At 35.8% G+C, this 15422-nt stretch overlaps 1 long non-coding RNA gene across 1 annotated transcript in view; it reads left to right on the plus strand.

Annotated features, from left to right (window-relative positions):
- Window positions 1–15422, plus strand: part of LOC131384645 (uncharacterized) — a 254369-nt gene that overhangs the window by 209073 nt on the left and 29874 nt on the right. The window contains exon 4 of the long non-coding RNA XR_009215705.1: window positions 1607–1728. This is a non-coding gene — a long non-coding RNA (uncharacterized LOC131384645). The remainder of the gene's footprint in view (window positions 1–1606; window positions 1729–15422) is intronic.

Genomic DNA, 15422 nt, shown 5'->3' on the forward strand with positions numbered 1-15422 from the left:
GTATGTTCTTGCATTGTGTTGAACACAGTATTTTGTACTCTGGACATTTCAGAAGAAATAAGTTTAGGAAAAAAATTTTCTTTTTTTTTAATTTTACTATTATACTTTAAGTTTTAGGGTACAACGTGCAGATTTGTTACATGTGTATACATGTGCCATGTTGGTGTGCTGCATCCATTAACTCGTCATTTAGCATTAGCTATATCTCCTAATGCTGTCCCTCCCCCCTCTTCCTACCCCACAACAGTCCCCGGAGTGTGATGCTCCCCTTCCTGTGTCCATGTGTTCTCATTGTTCAATTCCCACCTATGAGTGAGAACATGTGGTGTTTGGTTTTTTGTCCTTGCGATAGTTGGCTGAGAATGATGGTTTCCAGCTTCATCCATGTCCCTACAAAGGACATGAACTCTTCATTTTTTATGGCTGCATAGTATTCCATGGTGTATATGTGCCACATTTTCTTAATCCAGTCTATCATTGTTGGACATTTGGGTTGGTTCCAAGTCTTTGCTATTGTGAGTAGTGCCACAATAAACATATGTGTGCATGTGTCTTTATAGCAGCATGATTTATAAGCCTTTGAGTATATACCCAGTAATGGGATGGCCGGGTCAAATGGTATTTCTAGTTTAAAATTAAGTTTCGGCCAGGTGTGGTGGCTCACGCCTGTAATCCCCGCACTTTGGGAGGCCGAGGTGGGTGGACCAAGAGGTCAGGAGCTCGAAACCATTCTGGCTAACACGGTGAAACCCCGTCTGTACTAAAAATACAAAAAATTAGCCGGGTGTGGTGGCGGGCACCTGTAGTCCCAGCTACTCGGGAGGCTGAGGCAGGAGAGTGGCGTGAACCGGGGAGGTGGAGCTTGCAGTGAGCAAAGACTGTGTCACTGCAGTCCAGCCTGGGCGACAGAGTGAGGCTGTGTATCAAAAACAAAAAAAATTAAGTTATATTCAGATGAGTATATCTAAATGCACCACAATAAGGATAATTCCCCTCAAAATCTCAGAAAAACACATATCTGTATCTATCTATTCCTTCATCTATTACTTTCTTCAATATATACTTATGGAACACATAGCAGATGTCAAATTTGGTGTGGACACATAAAACTAGGCACAATTCCTGTCATCAAGATGAACAAAACTGCTCCCACTGCTTTGGGTGAACTACTTTTTCAAGAAATAAATATAAACTGACAATTATATTCTGGCAGTCAAAGGCAGCACTATGGTGTTAAATAAAAATCAGATAGCTGCTTTTTGTGACAACGAAAAATTCTAAAAGCTATGAGGAAACATTTTAGTGTTTTACACCTGAGAGTGCCATGAGTATGTTTGCAATTCAGGAAAATCATGCTGAAAACAACATGAAGGAAGGATTTTTTTTTAGGAGATCATTAAGAGAAGGGGCAAGGCTGGAATAGGTCAATAGTAATGCCACTACAATCCTCATTATTTTACTTACTGGTTCTAAATCATCAATGACTCATATTCAAACACCAGATAGGAAATGAGGTTATCAATATTGCCATGCAAGAAGTGTTGGTGCTTTACAATGGAATATCTGTAATGTGGTTGCACTAAAGCTTGCTTGTTTGACTTTGCAGTTGCAACAAAGAAGATAAGCTGTGGAAGCTAGGATTTCAGAAAATTTAGATTTAAGGACAAGTGCCAATCAAGGATAAAGCTGAAACTGTAGAGAGCCCGGCATTCAGATTTCCATTCTGCTGTACGTACTGAACTATCTTATTTCTCTTGCAAACCAAAGATAAGTTTGTAAACGTCCAGAATTAAAATTTTATTTAAAAGGTATAAAGGGAAATCTAGACCCATGCCAAAATAATGTCTCCAGCTTGCCTTTCAGTTCCAGTGAGTTCCTAAGCAGCCATTTTACTTGCTCTACATAGCTAAATAGCAGCTGATGCTAACAGGAAGCAAAAGCCTGGAAGTTGTGATGCAGAGATGAAAACTTTTTTCTCTCCAGCCTTTATGCAAGCCTGCAAATCAGTACAGCAGAGTCCTGGGAAGGGAAAATCTCAGAAGTTGCTTAGGTCCCAGATAGGGGAGGAATAGAAGAAAGAAATTAGCAACACCTAGTATTAGTATTCCCCATTTTCTTGGCCTTCAAAGAATTTAGAAAGAGCTTTGCAGGTTGGCAGGAGTTATCCCCACTTTTGACATGCATAGATTACAAACAGAGTAAACAGAAGGCTGGTGATTTATTAGCCTGTACATATGGCAGACCACCCAATCTTTAACCATTTACAGAACTATCTCCTCTTACTATAGGAAATATGAAATTAGTCTTTGTCCATTCACTAAAGTGGACAAACAGAAAAAGAAAGAAGATGAGAGAAGTTAAAAGAATTAGCTAATAAAATAGAGGTTTTTAGAAGAGAAAGACAATTTTAATCAAAAGTTAGGATACGAGTGTACAAAAATAAAAAAAATTAAAGTCTTGAACAACCCATGAATTAAACAGAATATTAAAACAAATTATGGATTATGAAATAAACAATAAACATAATATTTCCCACCAAAATCTATGAAATACAGCAAAAGATATCTTCAAAATAAATTGTATAGCTTTAAATTTATTCATAAGTGAATAAAAAATGAAATATAAAGTTATTACTCATTTTACAAGGTAAGAAAAAATAAAATATTAGAAAGAGAAAATATACAAAGATTTAAAAAACGTGTAAAATATAAAAACCTAAACTAGCCTAAAGGATAAATAAATTCAAAATTTAGCATTTTTCAAAGACCGAGAAAACAGATTAAGGAAACGAGAGAATGGCTATGTACACCATGTGCTATTTAAAAGAAAAAAAAAAAACAGGAATGATGTGGGGTACAGAGAACGATAAATGTTAGATACAATTTAAATATTTTTTTCTTAGTGCTTAGAATAATTAATTGAACTGCCATTCCTGAAATTTGAATGACTAAAGGGTTGGAGGAAATGATTAGGGGTATGTTCTGAACTTGTTCCTTATATATTCAAATGGTGCTGTTGAGTAAGCATTTAGATACATAAATTGTGTGTTCACAATATTCTAGATTTCAGGATAAAAGTCCTGGTCAGAAAGATAAATTTTGTAACATATTTAATATAAATCATAAGCATTTGCATCAAAGGATTAAGTGAGATTACCAAAAGAATTAGTTAATTTGTAGTATATTTTGAGTTCTGGGGCACTCTTTTTTTTATTTTTTTATTATTATACTTTATATTGAGGTAAAGAGAATGGGAAAGAACCAACAACAATGGAGAAGGACTGGCCACTTAGGTATGAAGACCAACAAGTGACAGAAGATTTTTTGGAAGCCAAATATAGCAAGTAAGATAGAAACTAAAAAATGACCATGTGACCAAGATTAAATCATTCACTGGTCAATTTTAAGTTCTCACCTTACTTCACCCACCACTTGACCCTCAACAAAATTTGACTCAAAGAGATGACTTCTTCTTTCTTGAAACACTATCTGTATTTGGCTTTCAAGACACTTCTTTCTCCTGATTATTGAGTTGTAAATTTAACAGAAATCCATGTTGTTAATGACAACGTGGAGGTTGGGGTTTGGGCAGGCTTACCCAGAGAATGTGAGATTTTAGATTCTCCCCCCCTAAAAAAGGATTTAGCTTACTCCAAGAACACATCTATGCACCCTGTAAGTAACTGTTGTTGGAGAGATAGAAGCTGGAAGAACAGTTGGCTTCCTCATAAAAATAATACATTAAGTATTGACCAAGTAGAACTTTAATTCAAAGAAAAGTGCAATTTAATTACAGGAAATACAGCAATGCAATCTAATTTTATTAATTAAGTGTATAGAGATAATATTATTAGATGATAGTAAGACATTTGTCAAATTCAGCAGCTATAAATAATAAGTTAGAATATGAAGAAATCTACTTAAAATGATAATGACTATTTACAAAATACCAAACATAAATTGAAATGGAAACCAACAGAATCATACCAATAACAATCAGAAAATATACGAGGATTCTCATTATATTGTCACTCAATGCTGCCTTCTATATGCTATTGGATGAAATAGGCCTGACAAAATAATTAGCATAAACATGGGAAAAGAAAAAGGAAAACCATCTTGTTTAGAATGACTTCACCATAACTTAAAAACACTCAAATGCTATTTAAAAATATACAGACTATATAAAAATTTTTTAAATGACTATATTTAAGATCTGTGTACAAAAATCAATAGCTTTTCTCTATAAGTACAATAAATAAAAATAATATTATCTATAACAGAAGCAAAACTAAAAATTTTAAACATTAACTATAAAAATATAGTTAATATTAGCTATAGTTAATGTTTATAAAAACATGTTTTTATATAGTATATTATATATAAACATATAAACACTATTATGGTATATAAATTATGTAAACATTATAATGTTTATAAAAACATTAACTATAGTTTATAAAAACATTAACTATAGTTTATAAAAACATTAACTATAAGCATATAAGACTGGAAGAGCATGACTTATGACATGAAAGCACAAGGAGCTTTGCTAACTCATTCCCCAGTAAAACTGGTGAAAGTTAGGGGAAAAAAAAAACAAAACTAAAGCTCCTGGAAATGGTCCCAAGGGCAAATAACAAATAAAGAAATATGCATTCAAGAGCGTCTACAAAAATTTAGAACGGACTACATTAGTAAAAATAATGTGAATAAGTTTAAACTTGAACACACTTTCAAAAGCAGTAGAGTCTGTGGTGAAAGTCAATTGGGAGGATACTGTCAATCTAATAAAAATACATAGAAGATTGCAGTCTGGCTAGTTTGAAGGAGAGAACTGAAGAATAGAAGAGCTGGGAGAAGCCTTCCCAGAGTCAGAACAAATATAAAATACTTAGAAATTGTTCCATGAAAGAAGCCACAATTCAGTTGGATTAGTTAGTATATAAATTCATATCCTAGGACAATGTTGACAACAATAAAGCAAATTGACTTAGAAATTTGTGAGATTTAACAGCTGGGTGTGATCAGGGAAAGAATGGAAGAGAGCTCTATCAGTACTATTGTCATTCCAATGAGATTGTGAGCATACACAAAATGGAGCCTCCTTGAGGAACAATATCAGAGTCTTAACACTGTAGAGAGGAAATAGACTTCAAAAAAAAATCTAGCCTGTCATAAAACATAATCATACAAATAGAATTAACAAGCTCTGGGGGGAGGGGACTAACATTCAGAATTGCTGTAACATGTTATCCAAAATGTTCAGTTTCTAACAAAATTTATGAGGCATGCAAAGAAACAGGAAAGTATAACATACACAGAATGATGGCAGGTAACAGAAATCACCAGATGTCTGTCAAATGTTGGAGTTAACCACAACCAAAAAAAGGACTTCAAAGTAGCTATTATAAATATGTCAACAGAATTGAAAAAAAATTCATAATTAAAGAAGGATGGTGTAATAATGATAATGTCAAAAAATAAAAAATAACAAAGATGAAAGTTATAAGAGAGAACTACCTGAAAATTTTGGAGTTGAAAAGTACAATAACTGAAATTAAAATTCAGTAACAGGGCTCAGCATTAGATTTGAACTGGTAGATTAAAAAAAGTGAACTTCAATATAGATCAATAGTAACTGTGTAAGCTGAAGAACAGCGGGGGAAAAAGAATAAAGACAAATGTACACAGCATCAGAGAATTGTGGGACACCATTAACCACACCAACATACAGGTAATGGAATTATCAGAATAGGGGAGAGAAAAAGAAAAAGAAAATTTTTCTAAGAAATATGAATGAAAGTTCCCTAAATTTTAAAAAGCCAATAACCTATACATCCTGGAAACTCAGTGAACTGTAAGTAGGACGGATATAAAAGACCCATAACCAGACACATCATAGAAAAATTTATAAAAGTCAAAGACAAGAAAAATCTTAAAGCTGGTGAGGAAAATAATGTGGGATTTGTAAGTGTCTCAAAAAGATTAACAGCTGACTTCTCAGAAGAAACAGTGGCTATCAGAAGGCAGTAGAGTAACATATTCAAAGTATTAGAGAAAATGTCAGTTAAGAATATTATACCAGCAAAGCTATCATTCAGAGATGAAGGCAAAATACTTTCCCAGATGAACAGAAGCTGAGTGAATGTATTGTTAGCAGACTTGCTTTAAAAGAAAGACTGAAAGAAGTTTTTAAGGATGAAAGCAAGTGACCCCAGACAGTAATTTAAATCCTTAGAAACAAGAGCACCTGTAAAGGTAACAATGAAATTATAAAAGGCATATTTTTCTTTTTTTATCTTAGTTTACTTAAAGGCAATTGTTTAAAATGATATTTATATCATATAGGGTTTGTAACATATAGATACATAATATATTTGCCAACAGAAGTGAGTTGGAGAAAAAGTGTAATGGACTAAGAAAATGGTAGGATTTGGCAAAGTAATAATTATAAAAATCTATTGTTAAGTTGTAACATTGATTAGATATATATAGCCATAATAACACAAAAGTGGGAGAGGGAACAGATCAATGTAAGGAATAATATCTCTATCTTGTTTTAATTGAGCTATTATAAATATGAATCTCATTCTCACAAATTAAGAAATATATATTAAATTCTAGATCATAAAACTAAAAATGCTACATTGTAAAACATGCACTCAATTAAAAGTAAAGTAGTAAAGGAGAAATGGAACAATAAGAAAGACATAAGACCTTTAGAAAACAAAAGTAAAATGATAGATATATATCAATAATATTAAATGTGAATGAATTAAATAATCTCATCATAAGGTAGCGATTATAAGAATAAATTAAACAAATATGACCCAACTATATGTTGTCTGCAGGAAATACTCTCCTATGTGTCAGAAACACAAATAAATAAGTAAAAGAAAAAATAAAGCATGAGAACGTTTTTGAATTGTATTTATATAACATTCATTAAATGATTTAAAAATAAAATTAAGAAAACAATTGTTTACAATAGCATCAAAAAATAAAATTCTTAGAAATAAATTTAACAAAAGAAGAACAAAGTTTATATTCTGAAAACTACAAAATTGTGTTGAAAGATGTTGAGGAAAACCTAAATAAATGGGAAAACAATCCACATCCATGGACTGGAAGAATTGGCAATGTTAAAATAACAATGTTGCCCAAATGACCTATAGATTTAATACAATTTTCATCAGAAAAATGATGTTGACTAGAAATGATGTTGACTAGTTGACTACTTTGTAGAAATTGTCATGTTGACTAGAAAATTTATATACAATTTTAACAGATCCAGAATAGTTTAAACAGTCTTGAAGGAGAATAACAAAGTTGGAGAAGCTACACTTCTCAATTTCAAAATGTACTGCAAAGTATCAACAATCAAAACAAGGTGTATAATAAATACAAGGATAGATGAATACAATAGAATTGAGAGTTCAGACACCCAGATTCATAAAGGAAGTCCTTAGAGACCTACAAAGAGACTTAAACTCCCACACAATAATAATGGGAGACTTTAACACCCCACTGTCAACATTAGACAGATCAATGAGACAGAAAGTTAACAAGGATATCCAGGAATTGAACTCAGCTCTGTACCAAGCGGACCTAATAGACATCTACAGAACTCTCCACCCCAAATCAACAGAATATACACTTTTTTCAGCACCACACCACACCTATTCCAAAACTGACCACATGGTTGGAAGTAAAGCTCTCCTCAGCAAATATAAAAGAACAGAAATGATAACAAACTGTCTCTCAGACCACAGTGCAACCAAACTAGAACTCAGGATTAATAAACTCACTCAAAACCACTCAACTACATGGAAACTCAACAACCTGTTCCTGAATGACGACTGGGTACATAATGAAATAAAGACAGAAGTAAAGATGTTCTTTGAAACCAATGAGAACAAAGACACAACACACCAGAATCTCTGGGACACATTCAAAGCAGTGTGTACAGGGAAATTTATAGCACTAAATGCCCACAAGAGAAAGCAGGAAAGATCCAAAATGGACACCCTAACATCCCAGTTAAAAGATCTAGAGAAGCAAGAGCAAACACATTCAAAAGCTAGCAGAAGGCAAGAAATAACTAAGATCAGAGCAGAACTGAAGGAAATAGAGATACAAAAAACCCTTCAAAAAATCTATGAATACAGGAGCTGTTTTTTTGAAAAGATCAACAAAATTGATAGACCGCTAGCAAGACTAATAAAGAAGAAAAGAGAGAAGAATCAAATAGATGCAATAAAAAATGACAAAGGGGATATCACCACTGATCCCACGGAAACACAAACTACCATCAGAGAATACTATAAACACCTCTACGCAAATAAACTAGAAAATCTAGAAGAAATGGATAAATTCCTAGACACATACACCCTCCCAAGACTAAACCAGGAAGAAGTTGAATCTCTGAATAGACCAATAACAGGCTTTGAAATTGAGGCAATAATCAATAGCTTACCAACCAAAAAAAGTCCAGGACCAGATGGATTCACAGCCGAATTCTACCAGAGGTTAAAGGAGGAGCTGGTACCCTTCCTTATGAAACTATTCCAATCAATAGAAAAAGAGGGAATCCTCCCTAACTCATTTTATGAGGCCAGCATCATCCTGATACCAAAGCCTGGCAGAGACATAACAAAAAAAGAGAATTTTAGACCAATATCCCTGATGAATATCAATGCAAAAATCCTCAGTAAAATACTGGCAAACTGAATCCAGCAGCACATCAAGAAGCTTATCCACCATGATCAAGTGGGCTTCATCCCTGGGATGCAAGGCTGGTTCAACATATGCAAATCAATAAACGTAATCCAGCATATAAACAGAACCAAAAACAAAAACCATATGATTATCTCAATAGATGCAGAAAAGGCCTTTGACAAAATTCAACAACATTTCATGCTAAAAACTCTCACTAAATTAGGTATTGATGGGACATATCTCAAAATAATAAGAGCTATCTATGACAAACCCACAGCCAATATCATACTGAATGGGCAAAAACTGGAAGCATTCCCTTTGAAAACTGGCACAAGACAGGGATGCCCTCTCTCACCACTCCTATTCAACATAGTGTTGGAAGTTCTGGCCAGGGCAATCAGGCAGGAGAAAGAAATAAAGGGTATTCAATTAGGAAAAGAGGAAGTCAAATTGTCCCTGTTTGCAGATGACATGATTGTATATCTAGAAAACCCCATTGTCTCAGCCCAAAATCCCCTTAAGCTGATAGGCAACTTCGGCAAAGTGTCAGGATACAAAATCAATGTGCAAAAATCACAAGCATTCTTATACACCAATAACAGTCAAACAGCCAAATCATGAGTGAACTCCCATTCACAATTGCTTCAAAGAGAATAAAATACCTAGGAATCCAACTTACAAGGGACGGGAAGGACCTCTTCAAGGAGAATTACAAACCACTGCTCAATGAAATAAAAGAGGACACAAACAAATGGAAGAACATTCCATGCTCATGGGTAGGAAGAATAAATATCATGAAAATGGCCATACTGCCCAAGGTAATTTATAGATTCAATGCCATCCCCATCAAGCTTCCAATGACTTTCTTCACAGAAATGAAAAAAACTACTTTAAAGTTCATATGGAACCAAAAAAGAGCCTGCATTGCCAAGTCAATCCTAAGCCAAAAGAACAAAGCTGGAGGCATCACGCTACCTGACTTCAAACTATACTACAAGTCTACAGTAACCAAAACAGCATGGTACTGGTACCAAAACAGAGATATAGACCAATGGAACAGAATAGAGCCCTCAGAAATAACACCGCATATCTACAACTATCTATCTGATCTTTGACAAACCTGACAAAAACAAGAAATGGGGAAAGGATTCCCTATTTAATAAATGGTGTTGGGAAAACTGGCTAGCCATATGTAGAAGGCTGAAATTGGATCCTTTCCTTACACCTTACACAAAAATTAATTCAAGATGGATTAAAGACTTAAATGTTAGAGTTAAAACCATAAAAACCCTAGAAGAAAACCTAGGCAATACCATTCAGGACACAGGCATGGACAAGGGCTTCATGTCTAAAACACCAAAAGCAATGGCAACAAAAGCCAAAATTGACAAATAGGATCTAATTAAACTAAAGAGCTTCTGCACAGCAAAAGAAACTACCATCAGAGTGAACAGGAAACCTACAGAATGGGAGAAAATTTTTGCAATCTACTCATCTGACAAAGGGCTAATATCCAGAATCTACAAAGAAATCCAACAAATTTACAAGAAAAAAACAACCCCATCAAAAAGTGAGCAACGGATATGTACAGACACTTCTCAAAAGAAGACATTTATGCAGCCAACAGACACATGAAGAAATGCTCATCATCACTGGCCATCAGAGAAATGCAAATCAAAACCACAATGAGATACCATCTCACACCAGTTAGAATGGCAATCATTAAAAAGTCAGGAAACAACAGGTGCTGGAGAGGATGTGGATAAATAGGAACACTTTTACACTGTTGGTGGGACTGTAAACTAGTTCAACCATTGTGGAAGTCAGTGTGGTGATTCCTCAAGGATCTAGAACCAGAAATACCATTTGACCCAGCCATCCCATTGCTGGGTATATACCCAAAGGATTATAAGTCATGCTGCTATAAAGTCACATGCACAGGTATGTTTATTGCAGCACTATTCACAATAGCAAAGACTTGGAACCAACCCAAATATCCAACAATGATAGACCGGATTAAGAAAATGTGGCACATACAAACCATGGAATGCTATGCAGCTATAAAAAATGATGAGTTCATGTCCTTTGTAGGGACATGGATGAAGCTGGAAACCATCATTCTGAGCAAACTATCACAAGGACAACAAACCAAACACCGCATGTTCTCACTCATAGGTGGGAATTGAACAATGAGAACACCTGGACACAGGATAGGGAATATCACACACCAGGGCCTTTGTGGGGTGGGGGGAGGGTGGAGGGATAGCATTAGGAGATATACCTAATGTTAAATGATGAGTTAATGGGTGCAGCACACCAACATGGCACATGTATACATAGGTAACTAACCTGCACGTTGTGCACATGTACCCTAAAACTTAAAGTATAATAAAAAAAAAACATAGAAAAGGTACAGTAAATTTTGAGTATAATAATCACATGAGACCACAGTCGTATATGTCATCTGTCATTGACCAAAGTGTCATTAGGTGGTGCATGACTATATTTGTAGAAGTGAAATGAGTCCCATATCCAGAGTCTTTTCTATGACACCAGAAATGCCTGTAATGATAATGAGGATGGTGGTAATGCTAATAACTGCAAGACATGCATAATAACCTTACTTTACATGGCATTTTCACATAAATAGTCTAAGTAGGTCAGAAATTGTGTGGGTTTGCTCTGCTAGCTTTATTTTTAAATGCAAACTATCTTAACTGGAATGTCAAGTGTTAATGGAGCAGCGCCTGTTATAAACAGCAACAAGCTATAAACTGTGAAGCTACAAAATTAGTAGCAACACTTTCATTCTCTGGGAATTTTGGATACATTAGGAACCTGTAATTACTGACTCCCATCTGCCTACTCTGTCTTGAGCTTAATTATGTATTTCAGAAGGAACGTTTTTCATGTTTTCATTTTTTGTATATATAAATATTTAGCTACATCTCATCGTTTACTGCCTCCCTTTCCCTCTGCCTTTGCTATTTACAATCTCTCAAGCTATTTTTACTTCCAAATTTCAATCTCTTTCCTCAGAGTCAACACGACAGAGATGGGAGCCAAGGAATTGGGTTCTGCTGGTATCTCCATGGCATCTTTGAAGAGAGGTTATCAAGCCCCAAACAAGCATTTAAAAATGGTAGGGAGGGGGCAAAGGAAGTTATAGTATCTTTTTCAACTTGAATGTTCAAAATACTAACATAATCTCTAAGATCAATAATGCGCAGACTCTTCCTGAGGCTGTAGGGTCATAAATAAAATGGGAAAACAATGGGTGAAAACAAGGTTCAATAAAGTTCTTTACATCAGGATTTAGAGCAGTCTTTCAAAACATTTCCCTAAGAGGAAAGTAAATCAGACACTGCCTCCTAGAATTATGTTAACAGTAAAAACAAGCCCTTTCTTGGGATAAAACATCCTTATTATGAATAGTATTTACCCCAGTGATGTTTTGAAAACTGATGATCTAGTGAAAATGATTTTAATGATATACATATATTGGATATATTGATATAATTTTGGTTAGTGTTAGCTGTATCCTTAGTAACTTCAATATTCCTTCTATTTCCATGAGACACTGGAGAGAACTACAAATATGTATTTGATTTAAATTTGGCAAGGAAATAAATATACAGTGAAATTAACTTCTATTTCATTCTTCTTTCTGGAAGAGAGAGACAAAAAATAAAAAGACATTTTGTTTTTCATTCCCTTTCACTGTTACCCTCTGGGTCTACTGAACCTTTATGCCTGATCACATTAAATTCTTCTTTACACCCCCCTCGCCAGCCCCTAAGGATATCCTGAATAAAACTCCATCCATGTCTATGTTCAGAAATTCAGCACTAAAAAACAGAGTTGTCCTTGAAGGCAGGATCAAGTATCTTATGCTTGAACACAAAAAAGAGTAGTCTAACTCAGGGGGAGTGAGTGGCTCCCAGGGATCTGAGAAGACTTGTTCAGTTTTGTGTTGCAAGGGAAGCGTCTTTAATAGGAGATAGAGATGTGTACTTGCTCACAGTCCTTGTCCCCAGGTGAAGACACACCTATGTCATGTCCAGTTAAGGGAGGAGAGGCATATCTTACCCTATATAGCAATGAAAATGATAGACCTTAACCTGACCACTGAGTCAAGGTTAGCAGGAAGTAGCACTAAACATGACCTATGCAAAGAAATGGTGCTAGTCCTATCGCCAGGACTAGAAAGTATACATTCGATGGGATTAAAATGCCACTAATTTTGCTTCAACTTTTAACATAAATAAATTATGACACTACTCACAGTGATCTTTAAAATATTATGCATCATTTGTAATATTACTGCAAAGAAGAGATTAATTTGGGACTCCAGCACAGAGTGATAAGATTACATCTGCAGCAGGAGTGGGGTTTCCTTTGGCTCTGTACTGGGGATATTAGCTACTGGCCTTGGGATCCCAGTGGGGTTAGGTCAGCATGACCACAGGCCTAAAAGCAGTAGAGATATACCCTCTACTGCTTTTAGAGGATTTTATACCCTCTACTGCTTTTAGAAGATTGTAGACAACTGGTTATGAGACCTGCAGCGGGGAGGTAGAACCAGTGACAGGGTCCTGATGGCAGCAACATAAGGGGCTTCTGGAAGAAATAGCAATAGTACATCAACAATATCTTTTCAGCTACTGATTATAAATGATGAAGATATCATATATTATGAGGTATTTTATGCCTAAGTGTAATTACTTGGTTTAGTCAGATTTGAATACTTTTTTTTTTCTAGAAAATGTCTAGAAAAGCTATTTGCTTAAGTGAAAAATATCGGGTCTAGGCCCTTGTGGAAAATTAGTATGAAAAGTCGGTCTGCTTCTGAACAGACTGAAGGTGGAGGTGGGGTAAAAACCACCTCTCTACCATTGGCCTCTTTACCATTGTACAGATTGGGAAACATGGTTGGATTAATTAATTGGTTGAAGTCATAGAGTTAACCCATCTGTGAGCAAAGACTCAAATCCACATATGATTCCAAAGCTGGTGGCCTCTTCTCTACCTTAGTAGCTCTTAATCCTGAATCATGATAGTCACTCCAGGAGCTTGTTACAAAATACCACTTCCTTACAGGTATTTAACCCTAGAGACTATCCTTCTATAAGATTTTGTCCTGAAAAGCAATCACATGAAAAATCTCAGGTATTTGTGCTGATTAGGTTTGAGAATAACTGCCTTACTTTTACTGTCTTTGCAAAAAATTAACAAGCATTATTTTAGACAGAGCACAGTAGGATTAGGCAAACAAATGACAGTGAGCAAATCCCAAACAGTGTGGCACACTTGGGGACATAAAATCAGTTTCTATGAGGACTAGAAAATGCAAAGCAGAAGTCAGTCCCAGGTAGCAGTCCAAGGTAAAAACTCAGGGAGAGAGGAACATTGTTGCTACAATTGGTGAATAATGGTAGGAATGAGGAACATTCCAGAAGATTGTGTGTACAGATGTAAGGGAAGTATAGTTAATTGGACTTAGTCTTCAGCTGACATGGCACTGCAATTCATTTATTCATGAGCACATTTTATAGACTTTCTTTTATTCCACAAATACTACTGAAGCACCTAGTATGTGTTATTCCTTCTGCCAGGAGATACTACAGTACCCAAAACAAATGTGATACCTGTCTTTTGGAGGGCATAGTAAAGCAGAAATGATTTTCACTAAACAGTAATTAATTAATTACCACTCATGATAAGTGTAACAAGAGGGAGAAGAACTAGGAGCTGTGATGGAGGATAATGGGGTGGGGGCAGGGCTAATGAGCTTTAGAAAGAGGAGGGAGGAGAGGCTTCTCTCATAAGGACTTTCTTTCTCTCTTCCTTTCTTCCTTTCTTCTTCCTTCCTTCCTTCCTTTCTTGTTGTTGAGAGGGAGTCTCAGTCAGCTCTGTTGCCGAGGCTGGAGTGCAGTGGTGCGATCTCAGCTCACTGTAACCTCCGCCTCCCGGGTTGAAGCAATTCTCCTGCCTCAGCCTCCCAGGTAGCTGGGATTACAGCTGCCCGCCACCATGCCCGACTAATATTTTTGTATTTTTAGTAGAGATGGGGTTGCAGCATGTTGGCCGGGCTGGTTTTGAACTCCTGACCTCAAGTGATCTGCCCCCTCTGGCCTCCCAAAGTGCTAGAATTACAGGCAAGAGTCACCGAGCCCAGCCAAAAAGGGCTTTCTTTAGCTGCAATGGTCAAAGGAAGCAGGCTACTCACTCAAATGTGCAGGAGCCTGGTACTAACCCACAACAAACATTCTCCTAATCAACATGAAAATCAGAAAATGCAACTCTCACAAGGGAAAAGTTTTGGATCTTTATTTGAACACTCAAAACTGTTTTGTAATGTGAAATATAAGACAAATAACAAGAGTGAGTGATCAGTATAACTTGGACTTCTGCAAAGATGCTTCTCCGTCTTACCTGGGGACTATTCAGGTTACAAGTGTATTCACATGGAACGTCTTGTGGAAAATTTGAAACTGGCACACAGGTGTGAAAGACAAAACTGGAATTAAAAACACTGATGGCCAAATTATTCCTTTAAAATCTTCATAGTTCTGATTTCTTCACCCAATCTCAATGGACTTCTGGGAGAAGTCTGACCCAAGTCATTTCAGACAGGGATGCTAAATAGATTTCACCTCGACTGCCAATTCTTAACTGATCATAGTGACCCCTGGAGTAGTG

Source organism: Hylobates moloch, unplaced genomic scaffold (assembly GCF_009828535.3).
Source record: "Hylobates moloch isolate HMO894 unplaced genomic scaffold, HMol_V3 SCAFFOLD_11, whole genome shotgun sequence".
NCBI lineage: Eukaryota > Metazoa > Chordata > Mammalia > Primates > Hylobatidae > Hylobates > Hylobates moloch.